We start from the raw sequence: 21,934 nt of genomic DNA, 5'->3' as shown, positions 1-21,934 counted from the left end.
CAAGAGACCAAAGCACAATTCTAGCCAAATTAACAGATCTGCTTGCTACACAGCACATGTTACAAAACTGAGATAGAGAAAATGTTAGGAATCACTAACATGTCCTTTTTCCCTCCATCTTCATTTCATCTTTTTTATATTCTCATAATCATTCTCCACATAACTTATTCATAAAGACAATGAATTTTGAAAGGAGAAAAAAGGTTGACTGGAATGTTTTCATTTGTGTCTAAGATTAGTTCTCATGGTTTGATTGCATTAAGGAAAAAATAAACAAAGTTAAGAGGTGTACCCTGAATCTGATGCCAACATTCTAGAAGCAGGCTCTGTGAAAAAAACCACAAAAACAAGTTTAATAAATCGCTGAATTAAATCTCACAGCCTACCTAGATGGTTGAGGCTCCAATTCATCCTCTGGTTTTAAATCTTGCTGCCTGTGTATCTCCCTGGCCTCTTGTGAGGTCAGATGTTGGGAAGCTTTAAATGGCTCTAAGCTCTTAAAGAGGGGAGCCCAAGAGTTCCTAACAAGTGTTAAGTTAGATTTTTACTTGGGGAGAAAATAGAGAGTGGTTTTTGTAAGATGCCCCTAAGGAAGTTTCCACAATCATTGTCTCCTCTTTCTCCTCAGCTCTCTCCTTCTGGCTCCAAGTCGTCCAGCATTCACCTGGAGTAAAAAGGTTTAGTGAGATCACTGCCATAACCCCAGATTAGTCTCACTTTCTAATCTTCCTGCTACGACACAGCCTGCAAGCAGATATCCATGAATAGGACTTCAAGTGAAAGGGAGGAGAGGGAGGGCCGACATCTAAATAGTGGAGCTCTGACAGATTTCTGCAATTAAAAAGGTTTCCTTGGTGTTATCACTGATGTTTCCTCTCTTTTTTCCCCTTTAATATGTCCTTTGTGAATGGCTGTGTCCCCAGGCAGATGGTTGATTATACCCTGTTAATCCCACAAAGACCTCTCCCAGTCTCCCTTCAATCACCACTAACTCCCTCACCCAGAGCATAGGGTCTTCCGACAGCCATAACACACTTCATCCATCATCTTCCATCCTGGGCTTCTCTTCCTTACCCTCACCCCACCCCCACCCCCAGATTATTCAAATTCTTCTCCTGTGGCATGGAATCTCAGATTGACTGGCCTAGTCATCATACCTTCTGGGTTTTCTTTTCCCCACCACAGCAGTTGGTTCCTGTCACTCAGATCATTTGGCTGCATCAACTAGTTAGCTGCAAATGGTGCTCATGGTCATGAGAGTGTGGACCTGGATTCAATGATGAGTGTTCATATTTCTTATTCCCATCCCAAGTTGCTAATAATCATCTTTAAGCATTAGGCAGCTACCTTTCTGTTGTTCAAGAAAACAGCTTGAGAAGAAATGGATTCTAAAACTCTAATACATAATCTATGCAATCGTTGCTCTTGCCAATGCTATTAACACAAAGAAAACAAGATTCATTTCAAATCAACTGACATTATTGAGAATCAATTTTATATAAGATATTATGTGTATATATGACTCAACATATTTGCCCTCAAGGAAATTATAATAGAGACAATTTCCTTCCCTCCACTGCCCCCCCCCCCCACACACACACACTGATACCTATTACACAAGCAGGATGTGAGCCACAAAAGCCCCGTGAGGCTCCAGTGGATTGGGGTCAACTGGAGGAAAAATAAGGAGGAATGTTTTCTGGTAAGGTAACATTGAGATAGGCTTGTAAAAACAGGTATGATTTAGATGAGCAAGGATAGAAAGGAAGTGGGGAAAGAATCAAAGCCTGGGGGAACATCTCAACACCAAGAAGTTGGGAAAATCAGCAAATAATTCGGCACTGAGGGGAAATGGGAACTTGATGGCGAACAGGAACAGATAAGGCTATAAGATAAGTTGGGGATTTAAGAATGCTAAGAAGGTCATTCCATACCAAGGAGTTTGGACTGAATCCCACATGGAGCAGAAACTCTAAAAAGATTGTAAAAGAAGAGAAATTGGATTGCAGTTGTATTCTAAAATGGAAATCAATGCATGTTCTCTTACTTACCAAGAAAATGAAATGAGAAATTAGCATTATGAGAAGATCAACATCAACATCCTCTTTTCCAAGTAGATTTCATTAATATAAAGCATAACCTTAAAAACCTCTTTCTAGTCCAAAAAAAAAAAAAAGGAGAAAGGGAGAGAGACAGGGAGCCTACAAATCTGACTTTTAGATCAGAGTGATAAAAGGAGTTCTGTGCACTGTCCTTCCTACTCCATTAAATATAAAAGAATTCTCCATTTTTAGTTCTCCATTAAACCTAGTATCATAGATTTAAAATGGAAAATTTTTTAGGGATTATTTAATGCAATATTGTTACTTTGCTTTCTGTTCTAAAATTATTTTTAAATTAATTAAAAACTAATATATATTAATTCAAACATTGTAAAAATAGATAACATTGAAGTTATAAGGTTCTCTTCTATTCCTATATTTTAATCCTCAGTCAATAAGTAATAAGAGGCTACTTATCTTTTGTGACTTCTTTATGTAAAGTAGAAAGGAAATGAGCCCTAAACCCTATTTCTCTAAAGATTCCGAAGCCTAAATTAATTGGTCTGTTTTAATGCACCAATATACAATTGTTTTCCAACTCAGTGTTTATTTACCTGGTGCTAATAGGTATTCTAGAAGAAGTTGCTACTGACAAACAAAATGAGAGTGCTGGGTGACTTTTGAGTAGAGATAGCATACTGAATATATGAATCTAATTTTGCTTTCTCTAGAAATCCCACTAATAAAACTGCAGAGGATTTTTTCTTTTTTTAATCTAAACACTCAAGAATGGGAGGAAAAAGTTTTGGAAACTGAAAATTAGATGAACAAGTGATAAATACCTCAGCTGACTCAAGAAAGCTAAATCCAGGGGTGCCTGGGGGGCTCAAGTGAGTTAAGTGTCTGCCTTTAGCTCAGGTCTTGATCTCAGGGTCTTGAAATGGAGCCCCATGTCAGGCTCCCTGCTCAGCAGGGAGTCTGCTTCTCCTCCTCCTCCTCCCCACTTTGCTCCTCTTCCTCTCCCTTTGCCCTTGCTCCTCCCCCTCCCCTGCTTCTGTTCCCTCTCTCTCTCAAATGAATAAATAACATCTTCTAAAAGAAGAAAGAAAGAAAGAAAGAAAGAAAGAAAGAAAGAAAGAAGAAAGAAAGCAAGCAAGCAAGCAAGCTAAATCCTAAACCAGCAGAGCAGAGAACAAAGAATCAACCTAATTTTACTTCAGAATCTTTAAGCATTTTAGAATTGATAGAATCAGGTACCTCTAGAAATGGAGATGGAAGAGTGTAGAGCCAAGAATTAACTTTACAAAAAGAAAAATCTGACCTTTGTCCTGATTCCTAGGAGATAACCTCTATATCTTTGAATTTCCCAAATGTCAGGAGTATTTTTGTTATTTATTGTGGGCCTCTCAGACCACACCTGACGGTTTATTCTAACAAGGTGACTCAAGATGAGGCTAGCCAGACAGAAAAATCAACCATGTAATTAGAGGGCTTGGACTTTGGGCAACCACCAGGGCAATCATTTAATCAATCATACAAGAAATGAAGCCCCAGGAAAAACTACAGACATTGAAGCTCAAGCAAACTTCCCAAGTTGGCAATACTCCATGATTACTGTCACATATCAATGACAGAAGGGCAATATATCCCTACGGATGTGAATACTTTGTGGTTGGAATCTTCTCAGTCCCAGATTCCACCCTATATGTTTCCTCCTTTGGCTGGTTCTGATTTGCATTCTGTTACTATAATAAAACTATAATCACAAGTATAATGCTTTCCTGAGTTCTGTGAGTTGATAGATCAAATTAGCAAATCCAAAGGAGTCTATAAGGACCCTCAAATTTATAATCATCTGGTTTGAAGTGAGGATACACTGAGGACCCTTGAATTTGCGCTGGTATCAGAAGCTTTGGGCATACTTGGCAGCCTTGGAGGACTGTGCCCTTAACCTTGAGTTTGGCCTAACTCTGTCTGGTAAAGGGGCAATAACACATTGAGACTAACTCTGATTGAACAATGTTTAAAAATAAGTTAGAACTCTAAATCTTTCCTTACTCTGTGTTGCTGGGTGGTTGCTCCTACCCCCAATTCTGGGAGAAGACTGTATTCTCCAAAAAGGATCAATTAAAAGGTCTCTGGACTTGGGGACAGTGATCAGTTGAAGACAGAAGTACCTTGAAAATGGTGGACTGAGTTAATATACCAATCTGCATGCTGATCTCTCCCTTCCTGCCAGTCTCTCCCAACTTGATTCTCCAAAGCCTTTACTCTCCAGTCAAGAGATGAGAGATCCCCTCTCCAGGAGATCTGATCAGTCCAAGAAGACAAGATAATAAAACTAGCACATCCAGATCACCCTACAGTGACATTCACAGTCAATAGGCCTGTCCAAATATGCAGAGCATTCATTCAGCATTCTGGTCTCCTACTCCTAAATATGATCAGGCACTCAAGGATTTTTAGCACAGATTTAGAGAAATCCTTCATATGGATAATAGGCCCAAAGTAAGCAACAAAAAAACCTCAACCTGGAGGAAACAGGTTATGCAGGGAGAAGATGACTTAACTGAAAGAGAAAGATTATCAGAGATAAGATACTGTAACCATAAAACAAGAATAGAATGTTATTTTTAAAAGAAATATTTTTGGAACAAAAAAGAACTTTGGAAAAATAAAAACATGACAGCATAAAGGGAAATCTCAATATAATGGCTGAAAATAAAGTTGAGAAAATCTCACACAAAGTAAAGCAAAAAGATAAATAGAAATTAGGAAAGAAAAGGTAAGACAATTAGTAACCAATCTAGGAGACCCAACATTTGGAGAACAGGAGTTCCAGAATGCAAAAAGAAAGAGAAAGGATAAAATCATCAATGAAATCTTTTAAGAAACAGAAAGACAAGAGTTTCTAGATTAAAAAGACCCACCAAGTATATGCAAATAGACAAACACTTTATTTGGAATCTCAGAATATTAGGGAAAATGAAATCTGGGTTAGAGATAGAGGCATATACAAGGAATCATAAATAATACTGCCTTGGATTTCTCAACAGCAACTCTGATATTGTGACTTATAATAAGAAATATATTTTGATCTATGCCCTCATTTCTGGCAGAGAGCTCCTAACACTTGGAATTTCCTAAGCACAAAGCAAGGGGAACATCTTTTGTTATAGCAGTTGGTCTTTTGTCCTTCGTTCCCAAAATAGTACCAGAGCCATAAAGGTGAAAAGAGTGTCCTGCTATTCAACAACTCCCTTTCAAATTTATGTTAATGAGGGGACTTTTGGAAAGCCTTTAAGGATGAGGCTGCTTGCCAGAGGAACCAATCTTGATTAAAGGGTTAGAACTTTCAGTCCCACCCCTGAATCAGGGGAAAGAAGATAAGGGCTGGAAGTTGAGTCAATCACCAATGATCAGTAATTTAATCAATCATTTCTAAGTAATGAAGCCTCCATAAAAACCCAAAAGGATGAGGTTCAGAGGGCCTACACAGATTGGTGAACAAAAACACATCCACAGAGACAGAAGCTCTTGTGCTTAGGACCTTCCCCTATGTATCTCTTTATCTGCTGTCATTCGTATTGTTTAATATCTTTTGTATTAAACTGGTAATCTAGTAAGTAAACTGTTTTCCTGCATTCTGTGACTGGGTATAGAAAATTAAGAAAACCTGAAAAGGAGCTGGCAGGAACCTGAGAAGGGGGTTGAATTATAGCCAGTCAGATACACTGGTAACAACCTGGACTTGCACTTGGCATCTGAAGTGGGTGGAAGGAGACAGTTTTGTGGAATTGATCCCTTAACCTGTAGGATCTGACACTATCTTCAGGTAGATAATGTCAGGATTGAGTTAAATTATAGGATAGCCAGTTGTTAGCACAAGTTCTTAGTGTGGTAAAAACCACCACCACACATTTAGCGATCATAAATGCCAGTAGTGGAGTACTGAAAATAGAGGAGACACACAAGAGTGTGTTGTTCCATAGCAACAACATTGGAAGCTAGAAGACAATTGTTTTCCTTAAGAAGGAAAAAGAATTATAGCATATAGAGGTAAGACCTAAAGACTAAAGACTCTTGATCTGAGTCACCTTGGGTGTAGAGCCTACTTTAAAAAAAAAAAAAAAAAAAGTTAAGAATTATAGCATAGACTTGTGTACCAAAAATAGCATAGCATAGACTTGTGTACCAAAAATATGCATTGATAAACAGTCCAATTGTGAGGATAGAATAAAGATATTTTTAGATATTTAAGCTCACAAAAAGCACACTTTTTGTGTGCTCTCACATACTCTTCTCAAAAGATATCAGTGTCTCTAGATACTCTATCAAAACAAAGGAAACCCAGAAAGAGGAAGTCGTGGGAAACAGAAAACAGAAACCACTCCATGGTTGATGAAGAAGGGAAATCTCAAGATGGCAGCTGTGTACCAAACAAGGAAGGAAAACAGTCCAGAATGGGACAGGTTAGAAGACTTTCAGAAAGACTGCTCAAACAAGTGACATTGAGAGAAAACATGATGTAAATGAACATACATAGCTACAAGAGATTTACTCAACTAGTAGAGAACTAAGGGTTGAATTAGAGATAAACACATAAAAAACTAAATGAATAATAATTACAAACTCCAGAAAAACATTTAAAAGTGTATAAAAATAGAACAAGAATCATATTGCTCTATGCCAGGTTAGCTAAAAATCACATTTATATAATCTTAATAATACAAACACTAAATGTTGATATAATCCAAATCACAATATAATTTTACAGGAAGAATGAGAGGGTGGGAATTGTAAGAGTGCACACACATATTCACATGCACACTTGTAAGAGAGTGATAGATGGGATGGGGGGCAAGCTAAATAAATTCTCATCTATCACAATGAGAAATCAACAATGATGAGAGAAAAAAAATACATTTTCATGGAACCTTGAAAAATCCTGAATATCTAAAGCAATCTTAAGAAAGAATAACAAAGCTGAAGGTATCACACTCTCAAATTTCAAAATATATTATAGAGCTGTAGTAATCAAAACAGCATGGTTCTGGCACAGAAAGAGACACATAGATCAATGGCACAGATCAGAGAGAGTCCAGAAATAAACCCACACTTTTATGGTCAATTAATCTACAACTAAGGAGGCAAGAATATACAACGGGGAAAACACTGTCTCTTCAACAGATGGTGTTGGGAAACCTGGATAACTACATACAAAACAATGAAACTGGACCACTTAATTTTGTGGAGGCCGAGAAAAATTAAGGCCATCCCACCTAAAGTTTAGCATTAGCACAAGTACAGCCATCTTAGGCCCCTGTGAGTAAGAGCTGAACTTTATGGGAAAAACTGCAGAATGTCCTCAATGTCCTTGGCAGGGAATCCCATATCAAAGACAACAGAGCTCAGAATTGCCCTGGGCAGAGAATCCCATATCAGAAAGACAACAGAGCCCACCCCGTGGTAGAAATTCCCATATTAGAATGAGAACAGAGCTCAATACCCTTGAAAGCCCCATATCAGAATGTAAACAGAACTTGAGAAATTCCTCCACCCCTTCTGAAAAATCCCCTAGACCAGCCTATAAAAAACCCAGCTGTAACCCACTTCGAGGTCCAAGTCCCTGCTCTGCTGTGTAGGGCGGGTATACTTAGACCCAAGCTCAAGCTTGTAAATAAACTCTCCAGCGCTTGCATCGGTGTCGGCTCCTTGGTAGTTTCTCGGATTCGCAATCTTGGGCACAACAATTTAACCATACACAAAAATAAACTCAAAATGGATTAAAGACCTAAATGTGAGACCTAAAACCATACAAATTCTAGGAGAAAATATAGGCAGTAATTTCTTTGACATCAGCCATAGAAACATTTTTCTAGATATGTCTTCTCTGGCAAGGAAAACAAAAAACTAAAATACTACTGGGACCACCACACTGAAATAAAAAGGTTTTATATATCAAAGGAAATCATCAAACAAAAAGGTGACCTAATGAATGAGAGACTATATCTGCAAATGATAATCTGATAAGGAGTTAATATTCAAAACATATTAAGAATTTATACAATTCAACACCAAAAAGCCCCAAATAATCCAATTAAAAACTGGGCAGAGGACCTGACTAGACATTTTTGCAAAGAAGACACAGATGCTCAATATCACTAATCATCAAGAAAATGTAAATTAAAACCACAATGAGATATTACCTCACATCTGTCACAATGGCTAAAATAAAAAACACAAGAAATAACAAGTGGTGGTGAGGATATGGAGAAAAAGGAACCCTTGTGCACCGTTAGTGGGAATGTACACTGGTGCAGCCACTGTGGAAATCGGTATGGAGGTTAAGTTAAAAATAGAATTATCATATGATCCAGCAATACCAATACTGAGTAGTTACTCAAAGAAAACAAAAATATTAATTCAAAAAAATATATGTATCCCCTGTTCATTGCAGCATTATTTACCATAGCCAAGATATTAAAGGAATCCAAGTGTCCAAAAATAGATGAATGGATAAATAAGTGGGGAGTGTGTGTGTGCCTGAGTGTGTAACAGAATATTACTCAACTGTAAAAAAAAAAGAAAGAAAGAAAGAAAGAAAGAAAGAAAGAAAGAAAGAAAGAAAAGAAAAATAATGACATCTTGCCATTTGCAGCAACATGAATGGACCTAGAGGATATAACACTACGTGAAAGAATTCAGAGAAAGATAAGTACAATACAATTTCACTCATATCTGTAATTTAAGAAACAAAACAAATGAACAAACAAAGAAAAAAGAGACAAACAAAAAAGCAGACTTCTTTTTAGAGAGAAAGGGGGAGAGGCAGAGGAAGGGGCAGAGAGAGACTTTTAAGCAAGCTCTACACCCAGAATGGAGCCTGACTCCCAGCTCCATCTCAATCCTGAGATCATGACCTGAGCCAAAATCAAGAGTCGGACACTTAACTGACTGAATCACTCAGGTGCTCCAAAAAGCAGACTCTTAAATACAGAGAACAAACTGGTAGTTTGCCAGAGGGGGGGAGGGCAGATAGGTGAAATAGATAAAGGGGATTAAGAGTACACTTATCTTGATGAGCACTGAGAAATACACAGGATTATTGAATCATTATATTATACATCTGAAACTAATATTACACTGTATGTTAACCATACTTGAATTTAAAAAGAGAAAAAATACTCAGGAAGTAGCCATACCATTCAATTGTTTCAAGACAGAGGTCAGTACCAAAAAAATCAGTTAAAAGATGAAAAGTGGTTATCTCTGGAGAACAGAACATGGAAAAGAAGAAAGTCTAGCGACTGCTGTTTGTCTTAAATCTCAGAACTACTTGACTCTTAACTATTTGTATGCAAACATAAAACTTAAAAATATCTAGACTAAAAAATAAAACAGTTTCCTAGTTGCAGGACAGGGCTTTAGAACTTTCAAGCACACTGAGCATCAATATATAGGGGTGCATTAATTCCCAAACTTATTTGGTTATTAAAATTATTATTTTGTGTATTTTGGTAGAGAATGTCACAAGATTGGGTGGGGGACTTGATTAAAATACTAGGTTTAAAATTGTGCCTACCCATCTCTTAAAACATCATAGCTTTTTAACACAACTGGCTTATTATGACTCAGTTCAATAAGATTGTATTTGATTCATTCAAATAATCCCTTTAAGAAAGAGCTGCTTCCTGTGAACTAAATCTGATCTCATGATCAAAGCCACAGGTGATTAAGTGATCAGGTTGACAGTGAGGTTATTTTATTATTTGTTCCACAAGTAGATATATTCTAAAGTGAACAACTATTATTTTTGAAGACAACTGAATCAGAGTGAAATACCAAATAATGAATTTAAGCCAAGTCTTTCAACTAATATTACATTGTTTTTGCTCTTCATGCTGCAACATGAGAGCACATCAAATAACTACCCATACTGCTGTTCTTCCATAAACAGAAAGCATTTTACGGGTGATGAACTCCCATAAAGACCAGGATTTTCAAAAGCATTATTTCCTACTCACCCTAACTTCCCAGACATGCAAAAAGGATTTTCTTTACAAGTTTCTGATGTCAGATTAAAAAATACTAATGGAGCACGGCAAAAGCTCTTAATATCCAAAGATCTGATGTGATCAGAGATTTTCCATCTGGATGTCCTTTACTACAAAAAGAATAATTAAGGTCTGGTACTATGTCTGCTTTTCAAAGAAACAATTTCAACAAGGTAGAATTTATTTTTTCAAACATATTAGAATAGTTTTGCTTAAAATGCAACATATCCATTAAATACTGTCCAGCATTTCTGCCCCATCAGCCATCTAAATTGAAGGTGAGTGTCCGATAAAATATGACTTGTTCTGACATGAATTAATGTTTTGAAAAAATAATTCCTAGAACAAATGAAAGTTGTATATCATGAACCTTCAAAGAAAAATAAAATACATATTTTCTAGTGAAAAGTAGAGAGGTAGTATAAGCTCATAAATATTTTTGTGCTGTGTACTCCAGTAGACAATAAAAGGATGGAGCATGAGCTATTTTAAGCATAAATTCACCTTCATTGAGTTTTTGTCTTTCTCCTAATAAATTATTTATTCTCTTGCTTAATGAAATAAATAGCAATAATAGAAAATGCTAAGTAAAGGCCAATGACTTAAAAGCCTCTAAAAAGAACCCAGCAGATCCTTTATCAACTCTAGAAAATTATTTACAAACTAAATATTACAAGATATTTTTGCCGGATCTTCCTTTCAGCAAAGACAGAAAAAAAAATTTAATTTAGGGCACCCCTCTAAATCACAAGAGTACAAAGGGCAAAATGCTGAACATTGTTAACAGACTAACCCATACACTCTCCCCTCTACCACTAGAGAGCTCAAGCCCGAGCTGAAAGTTAAACCCTCCAGCCATTTGATTTTAACACTCACCACTCCCCGAGTCTAGCAGTGGTGTGGAAGAAAAGGAGCAGCACGTTCCCAGAAAGGTCATCATTTTCGAGCCTTTCACTTCCTGGCCCTATTTAGGTAAGTCTTCGATGAGCTCTATCATCCACGCACATGAGCACCTCACTTCCATCCAAGAGCAACTCAGATTCTTGAAAGCTATCTCCTAGGCCTTTTATTCTTATTTTCCTATCTTTCTTTGTTAGCAACAGTTAACAACTGATGTGACACTCAGAAACCACTGGTCCTTCTCCAATAGACTCTAGAAATCGTCCATTTATAATCTTTCAAATATATCATACATCACATGACACAGCTAGTTTTGGCCTCACTTAGTCATTTGCAGCCAAATACAAATGAATCTCAGACAAATTCTGCTTGTCATAGCTTCTATTCACTGTGGCCTTTGCCCTGATCCTGTCATTGTTAATAGTTCTGTATGACTCAAACACTGATTTGGATACTCAGGGTCCTTTGAATGAGTTTCTTCAGTAAGAAATGTTACTTTTGCCTGAAAACAAACAATCCAGAATATTTTATTAACATGCAGATGATTCAATTATTAAAATAAGAGCTTTTGGAATGGCCCTTTAATTAAGCTGGTGTCTAAAAGGTGAGAGTTTTTTGGTTTTTTTTTTAGATTTTATTTATTTATTTGAGAGAGAGAGAGAGTGCACAAGCAGGGGAGGAGCAGAGCAAGCTGACTCCATGCTGAGTGGGGAGTCCAACTCGGGGCTCCATCCCAGGACCCTGAGATCATGACCTGAGCTGATGTCAGACACTTAACCAACTGAGCCACCCAGGCACCCTGGTTTTTTGTTTTATTTATTTATTTTTTGACATGTAAAAACAGAAACAGCTGACAGAATATGATTTCTTTTTCTACCAAAATGTGCAAAATAATATGCAAATTTAAAAGAAAACAGATTTGGACAGATTTATAAGGAGGTAGAAGAAGTATATCAGCCTGACAGTTTTATGTACACTATAGTTTAAGAAAAAATGTATTTAATGAACATCTCACTTTGTTTGACATTTTCCTGGGTAGGCTAGAAAACAAGTTAGTCAACACTCATTGACTGCCTCCCCAACCCTCCAGGAACTTCATATCCAGGAGAGGAAGAACTAGCAGCGTCTATGTATACTTAATTCTCAAGTGAACTTTAAGGAGAAACAAGCTGGAGAAGATTGATCTTGAACATAAAGAGTAAGTCTCTGTACTTTCCTTTGCCATTTTTTTTCTTTGTTTCCCCAGCTCTACTGAGACATAATTGACACGTGACATTGTGTAAGCTTAAAGTGTATATGCTGATTTGATAAACACAATGATCACCACAATAAGGTTAGCTGACATATCCATCAGCTTGTATAATTACAATTTTTTGCACATGGTGAGAACATCTTAGCAACTTTTAAACATACAATATTGTTAACTATAGCCCCTATGCTGTACATTAGCTCCCTAGAGTTTATTCATCATATAATCTGAAGTTTGTACCCTTTGACCAACATCTCCTCATTTTCCTTACCCTTAGCTCATAGCAACCACCATTCTACTTTGTTTCTATGAATTTGGCTTTATTCTAGATTCCATATATGGGTGATATCATATAGTAATTATCTTCTCTGTCTGACTCATTTTACTTCACCTGCAAGGTCTATTCATGTCATAAATGGCAGAATTTTCTTCCTTTTTATGGATACATTATAGACATATCACCTTTTCTTTATTCATTCATCTATTGATGAACATTTAGGGTTTTTTCCATATTGTGGCTATTGTGAATAATGCTGCAACAAACATGGGGATTCAGATATATCTTCAAGATAATGATTTCAGGGACCTGGTGGCTCAGTCAGTTGGGTGTCTGACTCTTAATTTCAGTTCAGGTCATGATCTCAGGATTGAGCCCTGCATCAAGCTCCACGCTCAGCACATGTTCTGCTCGTCCCTCTCGCTCTACTCTTCACCCTGGGCTCACTCACTCACTCTGTTTCTCTCTCAAATAAATAAATGAATAAAATCTTAAAAAAAAAAAAAAAGATAATGATTTCATTTCCTTTGGATATATACCCAGAAGTGAGATTGCTGGATCATATAGTAGTTCTATTTTCAATTTGTTTTTGTTTTTATTTATTTGTTTAGGTAATCTCTACACCCAATGTGGGGCTTGAGTTCATAATACCAAGATCAAGAGTTGCATGCTCCTCTGACTGAGCCAGGTTGGTGCCCCTATTTTTAATTTTTTGGGAAACCTCCATATTGTTTTCCATAGTGGCTACACCAATTTACATTCCTACTAACAGAGAACATGGGTTTCCTTTTCTCCATATCCTTATCAATACCTGTTATTTCTCATATGTTTTATGAATAGTCCTTCTAACAGATGTGAGATGATGTCTCATCACAGTTTTGATTTGCATTCCCTGATGATTAGTTATGTGAGGCACCATTTCATATACCTGTTGGCTATTTGTATATCTTCTTTGAAGATTTTAGTTAGTTCGTTATTTGAGAGAGAGAGTGAGCGTGCAAGGGAGTGGGAGCAGAGGGAGGAACAGAGGGAGAGGGAGAAAATCTCAAGCCAACTCCACGCTGAGTACAAAGCCCAATGTGGGACTCCATCTCATGACCCTGCAATTGTGACCTGAGCTAAAGCCAAGTCGAATGCTCAACCAAAGAGCCACCCAGGTACCCCATCTTCTTTGGAAAAAACGTATATTCGAGTCCTCTGCCCATTTTTAATTGGATTATTTGTTTGCTTACTGTTCACTTGTATGAGTTGCTTACATATTTTGAATACTAACTCCTTATTTGACACATAGTTTGCAAATATTTTCTCCCAAATCATACATTGCAAAGAATATTTCCCCACTGAATATTTTTGGATTACTGGTCAAATATTAGTTGACTCTATATGCATGGTTTTATTTCTGAGCTCTCTATCCTATTTTATTCCATGTGGTCTATGTGTCTGTTTTTATGTCAGTATCAGGCTGTTTTTATTACTATAGCTTTGCAGTATAGTTTGAATTTGGGAAGTGTAATGCCTCCAGCTTTGTTCTTTCTCAAGATTGCTTTAGCTATTATTCAAAGGTCTCTTCATACAAATTTTAGGATAGTTTTTTCTATTGTGAAAAATACCATTGAACTTTCTTTTAAAGATTTTATTTATTTATTAATGAGAGACACAGAGAAGGAGAGAGGCAGAGACACAGACAGAGGGAGAAGCAGGCTTCATGCAGGGAGCCTGACGTGGGACTCAATCCCGGGTCTCCAGGATCTCGCCCTGGGCTGAAGGTGGCGCTAAACCACTGAGCCACCCGGGCTGCCCACCATTGGACTTCTGATAGAAGTCATATTAAATCTATAGAAAGCTTTGTATATTTTAACAATATTAATTCTTCCAATCCACAAACCCAATTTATTTTCATTTATTCTTGTCTTCTTTCATTTCTTTCATCAATGTCTTCTAGTTTTCAGTGTACAGTTCTTTTATCTCCTTGGTTAAATTTATTCCTAAGTATTTTATCACTTTGGATACTATTGTAAATGATACAATTTTTAAATTTCTCTTCCAAATATTTTGTTAACAAATAGAAATGCAATTGATTTTTGTATGTTGATTTTGTATTCTGCAACTTTATTAAATCCATATATTCTAACAATTTTGGGGTAGAATCTTTAGGATTTTCTATTTATAAGATCATGTCATCTGCAAACAGAGATGATTTTACTTACTCCTTTCTGATTTGGATGCCTTTATATCCTTTCTTGCCTAACTTTTTGGCTGTGACTTCCAGTACCATGTTGAATAGGCATGGTAAGAGTCAGCACCCTTGTCTTGTTCCTGATTTTAGAAGAAAAGCTTTCAGCCTTTGACCAGTGAGTATGATGTTAGCTGTGGGTTTGTCATCTATGGCCATTCATGGTAGGTCCCTTGCATGCTCAGTTTGAGAGCTTTTATCATGATAGGATATTGAATTTTGTCAAATGCTATTTCTATATCTATTGAGAGGATCATATGATTATTTTTTATTCTATTAATGTGATATATATGTTTATTGATTTATGTATGTTGAACTATCCTTGTATCCCAGAGATAAATCTCACATGATCATAGTATATGATCATTTTATTTTTTTTAAAGATTTTATCTATTTATTCATGAGAGACAGAGATTGAGAGAGAGGCAGAGACACAGGCAGAGGGAGAAGCAGGCTCCATGCAGGGAGCCCGACATGGGACTCGATCCCAGGTCTCCAGGATCAGGCCCTGGGCTGAAGGCAGCGCTAACCCGTTGAGCCACCTAGGCTGCCCTGATCATTTTAATGTCCTGTTGAATTTGGTTTGTTAATATTTTGTTGAGAATTTTTATATCTACACTCATCAGGGATATTGGCCTGAAGTTTTCTTTTCTTGTAGCGTCCTTATGTGGTGTTGGTATCAAGGTAATGCTGGCATCATAAAATGAATTTGGAAGTGTTCCCTCCTCTTCTATTTTTTTGGAAGCATTTGAGAAGTTATGTTAATTCTTTAAATGTTTAGTAGAACTTGCCATTGAAACCATCTGGTCCTGGGCTTTCCTTTGTTGAGAAGTTTTTGATGATTGCTTCAGTCTCCTAGGTCATTATTGGTCTGTTCAAATTTTGTTTCTTCCTAATTCAGTCTTGGTAGGTTGTATGTTTCTGGGAATTTATCCATGTCTTTTAGGTTATCCAATGCATTGGCATAATAGTTCCACAATAGCCTCTTTCAATACTTTGTATTCCTGTAACATTAGTTGTAATGCCTCCTCTTCCATTTCTAATCTTGTTTGAGTCCTCTCTCTCTCTCTCTCTCTCTCTCTCTTAGTAGGTCTAGCTAAAGGTTTGCTAATTTTGTTATCTGTTCAAAAACCAACTTTTAGGGCAGCCCGGGTGGCTCAGTGGTTTAGCGCTGCCTTCAGTCCAGGGCATGATCTTGGAGACCCAGGATTGAGTCCAACATCAGGCTCCCTGCATGGAGCCTGCTTCTCCCTCTGCCCTTGTCTCTGCCTCTCTCTCTCTCTCTCTCTTTCTCTCTCTCATGAATAAATAAATAAAATCTTAAAAAAAAAAAAAACTTTGTTTCATTGATTTTTTTCCCTACTGTCTTTTTAGTTTCTATTTCATTTATTTCTCCTTTGATCTTTTATTTCCTTTTTTCTGCTAATTTGGGGCTTAGTTTGTTCTTTTTTTCTAATTCCTCAAGGTATAAAGCTCAGCTATATTTTGAGATTTTTTTTCTCAATGTAGTCATTTATCACTATAAAACTCCCTCTTAGAACTGCTCTTGCTGCATCCCCTACATTTTCATTTGTCTCAACATATTTTCTTGATTTCCTTTTTGATTTCTGTTTTGATCCATTGGATGTTCAGGAATGTGTTTTTTAATTTCCATATATTTTTTTGGGTGTGTGAATTTTACAGTTTTCCTCCCGTTAATGATTTCTATTTTTATACTACCGTGGTTGGAAAAGATACTAGATACGATTTTGAGTGACTTGAATTTGTTAAGACTTGTTTTGCAGCCCACTGTACGATCCATACTGGAGAATGTTCTGTGTGCATTTGAGAAGAATGTGTATTCTAGTGCTATTATATGGAATATTCTGTATATGTCTATTAAGCTCATTTAGTCCATAGTGTTATTCAGGTCTGCTGTTTCCTTGTTATTCTTCTGTTTAGGTGGTCTATCCAATGTTTAAAGTGGAATCTTGAAGTCCTCTACTATTACTGTATTGCTTGCTATCTATTTCTCCCCTCAGTTCTATTAACTTTAAATATTTAGGCATTCCAATGTTGGGTACATATATATTTACAATTGTTGTATCTTCTTGATGAATTGACTCCTTTATCACTATAGAGTGATCATCTTTATCTCTTGTAATTTTGACTGAAAGTCCATTTTATCTGATATTAATATAGCCACTCTTGCTCTCTTGTTACAATTGCATGGAATATCTTTTTTCATCTATTCACTTTCTATCTTCATGTGTCCTTAAAGCTAAATGAGTCTCTTGTATGCAGCACATTGCTAATCTTATTCTTTTTATCCATTCAGCTACTTTGTGCCTTTTGATTGGAGAATTTAATCTATTTATATATAATTAGTAGTAGGTAAAAACTTACTATTGTCATTGGTTATTTTCTTTTAGTTCCTTTGTTCCTTTCTCCCTTTTTTTTTTACTGTCTTCCTTTATGATTTTTTGTAGTGATTGCCTTATTCCCATTTTCTTTGTCTTTTGTATAACTAGTAAAGGCCTTTTCCTTTGTGATTACCATGAGAGTTACATAAAACATCTTATAAATACAACAGTCTATTTTAAGCTGATAACTACTTACCTTCAACCTCATTAAAAAGCTACAGTTTCACTTCTCCTCCCCCTACATTTTATGCTACTCGTATTAAACTTTACATCTTTTTATGTTGTGTATCCATTAGCAAATTATTGTGCCTTTAGCTATTTATAATATATTTTTTAAAGATTTTATTTACTTATTCATGAGAGATACAGGGAGGGAGAGAGAGAGGCAGAGACATAGGCAGAGGGAGAAGCAGGCTCCATGTAGGGAACCCAATGTGGGACTTGATCCTGGGACTCTGGGATCACGCCCTGAGCCAAAGGCAGATGCTCAACAGCTGAACTACCCAGGCATCCCTATACATCCCTAATGTGATGTATACATTACATTACACTTTATACAGTGTAATGTGTACACTTATACATTACATTATTTCGGTATTCTAATTTTGACTATATGTTTACCTTTACTAGTGAATTTTATATTTTCATGTTGTTAGAATCCTTTCATTTCAACTTGAAGTGCTCCCTTTAGCATTTCTTGTAGGGCAGGTCTAGTGGTGATGAACCCCTTTAGTTTTTGTCTGTCTAGGAATGTTTTTATCTCTCTTTCATTTCTGAAGGACAGTTATGCCTTCAAGGCATAAAGGTACAATATTCTTGACTGATAGTTTTTCTTTCAGCACTTTAAATATATCATCCCACTCCCTCCTGACCTGTGAGGTTTCTGCAGAGAAATCCACCAATAGCCTTTTGTGATTTCCCTTGCATGTGATAAGTCATTTTCCACTTGCTGCCTTCAAAATTCTCTCCTTGCTTTGACTTTTAACATTTGATTACAATATGTCTTAGCATAATCTTTGGGTTGATCTTGCCTGAGGTCCTTTGAGCTTTCAGTAACTGAATGTCCATATCTCTTCCAAGATATGCAGAATTTTCAGCTATTATTTCTTTCTATATTATGTCTGCTCCTTTCCCTCTCTTCTCTTTCTGGGACTCTCATTATATGATGTTCATTTGATTGATGATGTCTTTAACTCATGTAGGCTTTCTTCACTCTTTCTTTTTGTTGTTGTTGTTCCTCTAACTGGCTAATATCAAAAGATCTATCTTTGAGGTCATTGATTTTTTCCTCTGTATGACCAAGTCTGTTGTCTCTCTTAAATTTTTCAGTTCTATCTTCTTAAGCTCCAGGATTTCTGTTTGGTTCTTTTTTATGGTGTCTATTTCTTTATTAAACTCATTTTGTTCATGCATTGTTTTCCTGATTTCATTTAGTTATCTATATTCTCTTGCCTTTCATTCAGTTTCTTTAAGATGATTTTTTTTTTAATTCTTTGTCAGGCAAATTGTAGATATCCATTTCTTTAGGGTTAATTACTAGAACTTTATTAGCTTCCTTTGGTGGTATCATATTTGCATGCTTATTTATTATCCATATAATCCCACAGAGATGTCTATGCATTTGAAAGAACCAACATCTTTTTCCAGTCATTACAGATTGATTTTACCAGGTAAAGACCTTCTGTTTGCTCCTTGAGTTGATGGGACTACCTTCAGAATCACAGTTGTGCTGGGTTGGAGCTGATTATGAGGCTGTAACTGGGTACGCAGTAAGATCCATGGTTGTCAGGCTTGTTACCCAGGGTCTTGGTGGGTGTGTGTTGCACCTGGTCCCTGTGTAGGTGGGACTGCCTCTAGTATCTTGTTCAGTAAGGTTATGCTAGAACAAGAATCTACTTCAAGGTTTACAGTTGGGTCCTCAGAGAGGGGACCTATTGCCATGTCTGTGGCAGGTGTGGCTCTTCCCAGGACCCTGAGAAGACAACTACCTGGTTACTGGATGAGTTCCTGGGTGGACAAGACTGGCTATGGATCATGGCTGAAACTCAATCCACAGGGCTGTTTCAGATTAGATAGCTAAGATTGAAGTCTGCCTCTTCCTGTGGAGGCAAAAATAGATACGTCTCCCACCAGGTCCCTGAGTAGGCTGGACTGGCCTGTGACTATAAGGTCTAGAGCCAAGTATAGTGCCTTTTCAGAATCTCCTAAGGGGCAAACATGGGAATCTTCCACCTGTCCCTGTGCCAGCTGTACTACTCAATGACTGTACCTAGGAGGGCAAAGAACCAAATTTAGGGCCCTTTCAGGATACTCTGAAAGTATACAAAGGTATCTGCTGCCTGGTCTCTGTGCCATCAGAACTACTGACACACTGAGTCTGTGAAGAGGCTCGGATACAGGGTCCTTTCAGGATCTCCCAGGGCATAGATAGGAGGAGTGTCTCCTGCTGGGACCCCAGCCCCCAGACTGCTGGAAGACTGGCAGTCTATGGCTGTGAAGAAGGTGGAGTCACCTATAGGGTCTCTGCAGATACAGATAAGAGTTTCTCTTTTCTGGTCCCTGTGCCAATAAGACTTTTCACAGACTGTGGCAAGGGGTTAATGCCTAGTATAAGGCCTTTTTAGGATCTCTAGGGACAAGATAGGAGTATCTCCTTCTGGGTCAAGTCTCTGTCCTTTAAAACATGTTTATCAGTCTATACTACAAAAAAGAAAGGTATTTGGCTATCACTTCACAGGGTTCTTATAACCTTTTACAATTACATTTATATATTAAACCACACACACACACACACACACACACACACACCTTAAATATAACAATGTTTATATTATAACAGGATCTCAGTGTTCAGGCAAACCCAAGTAAAGCAATGTAGTTTTACTACAGAATTTGAAATATTTATCTTTATGAAGGCAAACCATTTTAAAATAATATCTTGGGTTCAGACTATGAAGCAGTCACTTGAATTAAATAACACTGGTTTTTATTATTCAAAAAGTAGTCAAAAGCCTTACAATAACAAAGGCAACTTTTTTTTAAAGATTTTATTTATTTATTCATGTGAGACACAGAGAGAAAGAGAGAATGAGGCAGAGACACAGGCAGAGGGAGAAGCAGGCTCCATGCAGGGAGCTTGACGTGTGACATCATCCGGGACTCCAGGATCGCGCTCTGGGCTGTAGGCCGGGCTAAACCACTGAGCCACCCGGGCTGCCCCAAAGGCAATTTTTAAATAGCTATTGAGTATTTTCTCAGTTAAGGGACTGAGATGGGCACATACACACACACACACACACACACACATTACCTAAAAACTTTCAGAAATGCATGGACATTACATAAAATAACACATACAATGACATCATCCAATGGCTAACAGAAGGTCTTCTATACCCTTATATTGCATTATATCTCCAAAAGAATTCATCATCATACAGATTTAACCTCTTCTTTTTGTCTTTTACTTTTTCCAGTATCACTGGTTATTTCTGTGTCTATGAAATATTTAAGGATAAAAATATCAAAAATCTTATTCTTAGGTTATAATTGAATCAATCACCTCTATTTAAAACTATCCTTGATCTTAGTCAAAAGGCCAAGAAGCAATCTTCTATTTAAAACCAAACTGGGGGGAGGAGGAGTTTAAAAACTTCTGCTTCAAACTAAACATGTGTCCAAATTTATCTGAACAAAGGCAATCTAACTCAGTAAATGGATTAATCTGGTAAGTTATTCAAGGTCATCTTCTCCCTAGGGCAAGACTAAATTAAAGATCTGAACTGCCCAGAAATTCTACCATGGTCATTTTCTTTCTAACGTGGCTGTAAAGTAAAAGGGCTTCAAATATTTCCTCAATGCATTATGTCATCTTAATAAACACTGCTTTGAAGATAAGGACTAATATGTACTAATATATTCATTCAGCTGCAAAATTTCACAAGGTGAGCTCTGACAGCCAGCAGAACAAAATGTTCTGCGTAGAAGACATGAAAATTCTACATGCATATCCAGATAGCAGCCAGAACATCATTTCCCAAAATGTGGTCCACATAATACTGGTCCTGTGACGCTCTTAAAAGAAAAGGTTTGGAGGCTGAATACATCTGAGAAACACTTCCTATACACTTCTATGGGAAATACATAGCACACATTTGCTTCTAAGAGTCTTCAGGAAAAAAAAATTCTTAATTTTGTTTAATTTGGTGTTTTCCAAATATTTTTCTGCATTAAAAAAACTAATACTCCTTTAGGGAACACTTTGGGGAGCACTGCTCTAGAAAACTCTAAGTATTATTTGTATAAAAAAGAGAATGGATTCCAGACTTCATGTAGTCAAAAGCAAGAAGTCTTTTCTACCCTGCCTTCTGGCCCTCTGACTTCAGTGGTCTCTGCACCTACATGCCCAGGCTCATCCAACAATCGATCAGTATTAAAAGGAGAAAAAACTGAAAGTCATGCTTAGCTTCCCATTTTATTCATCCTTTTAAAAAAAGATTTTATTCGTTTATTTGAGAGAGAGAGAGAGAGAGCATAAGCAGAAGGGCAGAGTGAGAAGCAGACTCCCCACTGAGCAGGGAGCCCCATGTGGAGCTGATCCCCTGACCCTGAGATCATGACTAGAGCCAAAGGCAGATGCTTAACTGACTGAGCCACCCAGATGCCCCTTATTCACCTTTTAATTTCAACTCTGAATCACTCATTTGGCTTTCAATAAGCTTATATCCCTTTCAATATGTTCCTAGTTTCACCCTGGAACCCTTCATCTGGCATT

At 37.1% G+C, this 21,934-nt stretch overlaps 1 protein-coding gene across 3 annotated transcripts in view; it reads right to left on the bottom strand.

Moving 5' to 3' along the window:
* The window catches only part of AKAP6 (A-kinase anchoring protein 6), a 539,311-nt gene that overhangs the window by 371,675 nt on the left and 145,702 nt on the right, over window positions 1–21,934 (bottom strand). Inside the window, exon 1 of one of the 3 annotated variants that reach the window (XM_077908988.1) lies at window positions 10,976–10,997. The exons of the other annotated variants lie outside the window; for them this stretch is intronic. The gene's annotated coding sequence lies outside the window, so the exon portion shown is untranslated. Of the gene's footprint in view, window positions 1–10,975; window positions 10,998–21,934 lie in introns of those variants that run through there. 3 annotated transcript variants of the gene reach the window in all.

The sequence above is a fragment of the Canis aureus genome, chromosome 9 (assembly GCF_053574225.1).
Source record: "Canis aureus isolate CA01 chromosome 9, VMU_Caureus_v.1.0, whole genome shotgun sequence".
Lineage (NCBI taxonomy): Eukaryota > Metazoa > Chordata > Mammalia > Carnivora > Canidae > Canis > Canis aureus.
Note: the sequence above shows the minus strand (reverse complement) of the source record. Positions and strands in the feature narration are given on the sequence as shown.